Genomic DNA, 5,916 nt, shown 5'->3' with positions numbered 1-5,916 from the left:
TGTGCACTTTGGATGGGTTAAATGCAGAGCACTAATTCCAAGTATGGGTCACCATACTTGGCCACATGTCACGTCAAAACAAAAACAAAACAAAAAAACTAAACAAAAAAAATACACCAGCAAGTCCACCTCTGAATGGCTGAAGAAAAACAAAATTAAGACTTTGGAGTGGCCTAGTCAAAGTCCTGACCTGAATCCTATTGAGATGCTGTGGCATGACCTTAAAAAGGCGGTTCATGCTCGAAAACCCTCCAATGTGGCTGAATTACAACAATTCTGCATAGATGAGTGGACCAAAATTCCTCCACAGCGCTGTAACAGACTCATTGCAAGTTATCGCAAACGCTTGATTACAGTTGTTGCTGCTAAGGGTGGCCCAACCAGTTATTAGGTTTAGGGGGCAAACACTTTTTCACACAGGGCCATGTAGTTTTGGATTTTGTTTTCCCTTAATAATAAAAACCTTCATTTAAAAACTGCATGTGTTCACTTGTGTTATCTTTTACTAATATTTAAATTTGTTTGATGATCTGAAACATTAAAGTGTGACAAACATGCAAAAAAATAAGAAATCAGGAAGGGGGCCAACACTTTTTCACACCACTGTAGATGTTGTCCATGCTAATAGACAGATTTAATTTTCAGGTCCAGGAGTCAGTTGCAAGAAAAGCAATTATAGCTAATGGTTTTCATAACTTGCAAGGCTTCTTGCAGCTGAGCACAGGTACAGTATGTGATGATTAATAAGATAAAAATCTGTCTTTAGGTACATGTACTGGACAGACTGGGGTGAGCATGCCAAGCTGGAGCGCTCCAGTATGGATGGTTCAGATCGCGTGGTTCTGATAAATAACAATCTGGGCTGGCCTAATGGACTGGCCGTGGACAGAGCTGGATCACAGCTGCTGTGGGCCGATGCACATACTGAGGTTAGTGTGACCTGAGGGGTGTTTTAAGGCTGAAATACACTACACAACTTTTGGGTGAAACGACGCTGGCTGACCAGTATCTGCAGACTGGCTCTGATTTTCCGTAGCCAGAGTTGACCGATTTCTCAAAACTGCTTAGTGTATTATGTGCACAGACTCTGATTCCATCCAGTCATTGATATTTTAATTGCAGTTAATTTCAGAAAAAAAAAATATTTTTTTTTAATTGATTGGCAGCACTAATTTTAACCCTTTAAAGCCTGACATATGAAATTATACTCCAAAAAAAAAAATGAAACACTTTATTGAAACTTTAGACAAAATATAAAAAATGCTGATATTTATATGGCCAAAAAGTGATGAAATTTTGATAGCTTGTAATATAAATCAATGAGATCTTTATAACAATATAACAGACTGATAGACAGATAGATAGATAGATAGATAGATAGATAGATAGATAGATGGATGGATGGATGGATGGATGATAGATGGATGGATGATAGATATATGGATGGATGGATGGATGGATGGACGGATGGACGGACGGACAGACACTTTTTTATGTAGAGTAATCCAGCTTTTAGTGTAACACCTTATTTAAGTTTCCTACTGAGGAATAAGATAACCTATATAAATGCATGCTGGTTGAATTAAATCAAATAATCTGGTTTTCCATTAGCGGATAGAAGCATCTGATCTTAATGGCTCAAACCGGAGGACCCTGGTGTCTCCTGTCCAGCACCCATACGGTCTCACTCTGCTGGGGCCGCACATGTACTGGACGGACTGGCAGAGCCGCAGTATTCATAGAGCAGACAAGGACACTGGAACAAACACTATCACCGTCCGCTCCAACTTACCCGGCCTCATGGACATCCAGGCTGTTGACCGGGCAAGACCTTTGGGTAGGTTATAAAGTAAATTACACAAATTAAATCTAAATAGTAATAATAAAGACTAATCAAAATGACCAAAGCACATAAAAAATACTAAAACATAAAAAAATAAACAAAATATAAAAATAAAAATAAAAGCTAATGGAAAATGTTTATAAATAATGGAAGCTTGTTTCTGCCACAGGATAAATAAATAAATAAGGCTTTTTTTTTCAGAATTCACAAATCAAATTGTGAGATATAGACTCAGAATTGCAAGAAAAAAGTTGCATTTACCCTTTTTATTTTATTTTTTATCCTGTGACAGAAACAAGCTTCCATAATAAATATAATAGTATATGAATATTACTAAAACTTCACAGGTGTGTCAATGTCAGGTAACCTTTAACCACTTAGTCTTCATGAACATTTGTATCTATTTTCCAGGAAACAATTATAACGATGTTCTTAAAGTACTTAAATAGTAGGTAATTGGTGAATAATCGTGTGAATTCAAAAGCTTAGCAGAGCTTGGCATATAATAATACAAAAATGATGGAACTTTCTGGCATAATCATCTTTTCTCTCCCTGCAGGCTTCAATAAATGTGGCAGGAGAAACGGTGGCTGCTCTCACCTGTGTCTGCCTCGGCATAATGTGACGTCTTGTGCGTGTCCCACCGGTATTCTGCTGAAAAGTGATGGGAGATCATGTGACAATTTGCCTGAAACATACCTGCTCTTTTCAAATCGCGTCAGTGTTCGAAGAATCTCTCTAGACACTAATGAACACACAGACGTGTACGTGCCTGTGCCTGAGTTGCATAATGTGATTTCCTTGGACTATGACAGCGTGGAGAGTAAACTCTACTATACGGATGTGTCACTGGATGTTATAAGGTATGCATCTAATAAAATATTAATATTAAAATACTAAAACACTAATATTAAAATTAATTAGTTTTGAAAAAGCGTGCTTAATTGGATTGAATGTACACTTGCGCTCTTAAAAGAGTATTTAAAAAAACAACTGTGCTTGCATATATTAATAATTAAATTAAAGGTATGTCTATGTTTCTTAACACTTTAGTACACTTTTAAAAGTACACATTATAAGTACATTTTAAATTATGTTTTGAAAATCTTTTGTCGTGCATTGCTTTTATATTGCATTAGTGGCATGTTTTCATTTGTCCTTGGAATTTCTGGAAATATTTAGAAGTTAAAAAAAAATAAAAAATTCATTCTGTCATTTGCTATTTAAAAGGGGTCCTATTATGCTCTTTTACAAAGTCTTGATTTTGTTTTGGGGGGTGTACTAGAACAGGCTCTCATACTAGGTTGTTTCTAAAAATTTTCACATATTTTACATTATTACAACACCTCTCTCCCCAGTGGCAGCACTCGGCGCCTGGTTGGGAAATGTCATGCCCCTTACCATTAGCCGCCTGCTAGCTTTAGTGTAAATATTGCATCAAAATCAAATCAGTTTGAGCGTGATTTAAACCCGGATGGTTGTAACCACTCTAAGTTCATCTGCCTTGGGAAAGCTAGCGTGTCTCCGACATAGTGATAACACTCGTTGCCTTCTCTAGTGCAGCTCAACCAGGTCTCGTCCCATTCGTCGATATTTGTGATATCACAAATCCCGGAAAATATGCATTGTAGTCCAAACGAGTCGTTCGTTGTAGTTTTTGAAAAGTGATTTCTGTTAAATAAAATATATCCTTTTGAATTGGACTTTGAGCTTTGTAACTTTGCAGATCTTTTTTATGCTCAAACAGTAACGTTACAGACGAACTAAAGTTGAAAACGTGAAAAAGCATAAAGGACCCCTTTAAGTGCAAATAAAGTATTAAGCTCTTTTATTTTTTATATATATATTTTATTTTGTTACTTTCTATGAAATATTTCATTCTTTTCAGACGGGTGAATTTAGACGGCAGCAATATGGAATCTGTGATCAGTCAGGGTCTGAAGACGACTGATGGACTTGCTGTTGACTGGGTGTCACGTAACATGTACTGGACAGACACCGGCCGTAACACCATAGAAGTGGCTCACTTAGATGGTACGTCTCGGAAAGTTCTGGTGAATAACAGTCTGGATGAACCAAGAGCCATAGCTGTGTTTCCTAGCAAGGGGTGAGAACAGCAAACTTATTATCAGTTCATTGCGGTTTTGTTGCTTTATGTATTTCTCTATGAAGAGAAAATTAATCCTGAAAAGTATATAAAACCTTTAGTGTGTTTCTAAAAGGACTGTTTTACCCAATGTTTGTAGTTTGTATATGTTTTCTATGTTTTTTTTGTACTTGTATATTATTTATATTTATTGTATATTTATTACTATTATTATTTTATATAGGCAGGTGGTGCTGGGGAGGAGGAGGGCTAAAGAAAATATATAAAAATGTAACATTATGTTTTATTACATTTTGTTTTTTAACGATTACACATTTTATTATTACAATTTTAATATTTCTTTATGCATCATTAAAACTCATACATAGCCTACATTTTTACATTGGGGGGGGGGAGAGATATACTGTTTGCGTTTAAAGTAAATTAGTTACAATTAGTTACAAAATATCGAAATAAGTGGTATCTGCATACAAATGATTTTAGAGCTTTTCTGAGTATTAACTTTTCAGTGATCTTTAGCCAATTGATCTAATTATTCATGAATAACTGAAATCAGTTGCCAACGATTTTTATCAGAATGATCACCAGTGTAGTTCATCACTTCACTCCTTTAAGCCCTTAAAGTTTGACAGCCAGAGAGTGTGTAAGACTTTTGTCAACATTTTGAACAATATTTTTACAGCTTCATTTTTTAAAATCCAACAAACTTTTTCATGAAACGTTTTGATTGCAAAGACAGAACCCATGTGATGTGAAGTGGTTGCTTCTGCAGAGTGGATTAAAATTGACAAATGTTCACCTAGTTATGGATTATCCTGCTTATACCATGATCACTTGCTAGCATGCACAATCTAAAACTGTATTGGACAGATACAAATAATAGTTGATTTTTATTCGTTATGTTGCCTATGGGTAGTTGAATCTAGAATTCTGAAGTCAGAATAAAGTAACACTGTAAGATTGCATTTATTTGAATGAATGAGAGCGTGAGAGGGAAAGGACCTTGTTATATAGTTACTTTATAATTACTAATGAATGCGTTTCATCATTTTATTTCTTTGGCAAGGTTCTTGTTCTGGACAGATTGGGGTCACATTGCAAAGATTGAGCGTGCTTACCTGGATGGCACAGACAGGAAAGTCCTCATCAACACAGATCTGGGATGGCCAAACGGCTTGACGCTGGACTATGACACCCGCAGGTAAAAGCGGAAAATTAATTAAAAAGAGTGGGGAGTTATGATAATGATATTGTTGGAAGCTGATAGACATGTGCAAAATGGACCTTCAACCCATATTAACCAAATTCTGATGCACCGTTAGGCCACAAACACACTGCAGACTGATGGTTGTCACTGTCGAGTACATAATGCCATTCTCAGTCAGTTATGGAAGTGACGACTGCATTCTATGACCAAATTAACTCCACATATGTTAAATCCACATATGTTCAAACATTCAGTTGTTAAGATTAACAGCTATAAAAGGTAGCTTACATATTGTATTCAAGTCACTGTTGTACAAACAATGTCAATCCTCTTTCTTGTTCTCATGCTAGCCACAAATAACTGTAGTGTAGTAACAGTAGTAACAGTGACTAACATAAAATCAAAGATGGCAAGATCCATAAAACTGGAAAGTCTTATTACAATCGACACAACATCGACATACAGCAGCCAAAATAAGCCCAAATAAATGACCATATTTAGAAAATAAGACCAAAAGATCGCAACCCAAGGTTGGCCATATTTATACACACTGAAACACCCTTTGATTATAATTAGCAGGCATGGCAACAAAAGTGAGTTGTTTGCAAGCATAAACAAAACAGTGCCTCTGTCAATGGCGGTTATCTCATCTTTGGTTACTAATATTACTTGGGTCAAACAGGTTTGTACTCATGCTTCTTGTTCACAGTCATGGTCATCACTATGTTAGTCATTGCAATTTTGAGGGGTTATGCACAG

At 36.1% G+C, this 5,916-nt stretch overlaps 1 pseudogene; it reads left to right on the top strand.

Moving 5' to 3' along the window:
* LOC107691824 (low-density lipoprotein receptor-related protein 4-like) overlaps positions 1-5,916 on the top strand; it is a 125,117-nt pseudogene that overhangs the window by 91,386 nt on the left and 27,815 nt on the right.

This window comes from Sinocyclocheilus anshuiensis, unplaced genomic scaffold, assembly GCF_001515605.1.
Source record: "Sinocyclocheilus anshuiensis isolate Anshui unplaced genomic scaffold, SAMN03320099.WGS_v1.1 scaffold206, whole genome shotgun sequence".
In the NCBI taxonomy this organism is placed as follows: Eukaryota; Metazoa; Chordata; class Actinopteri; order Cypriniformes; family Cyprinidae; genus Sinocyclocheilus; species Sinocyclocheilus anshuiensis.
This window is presented reverse-complemented; position numbering and strand designations above follow the sequence as displayed.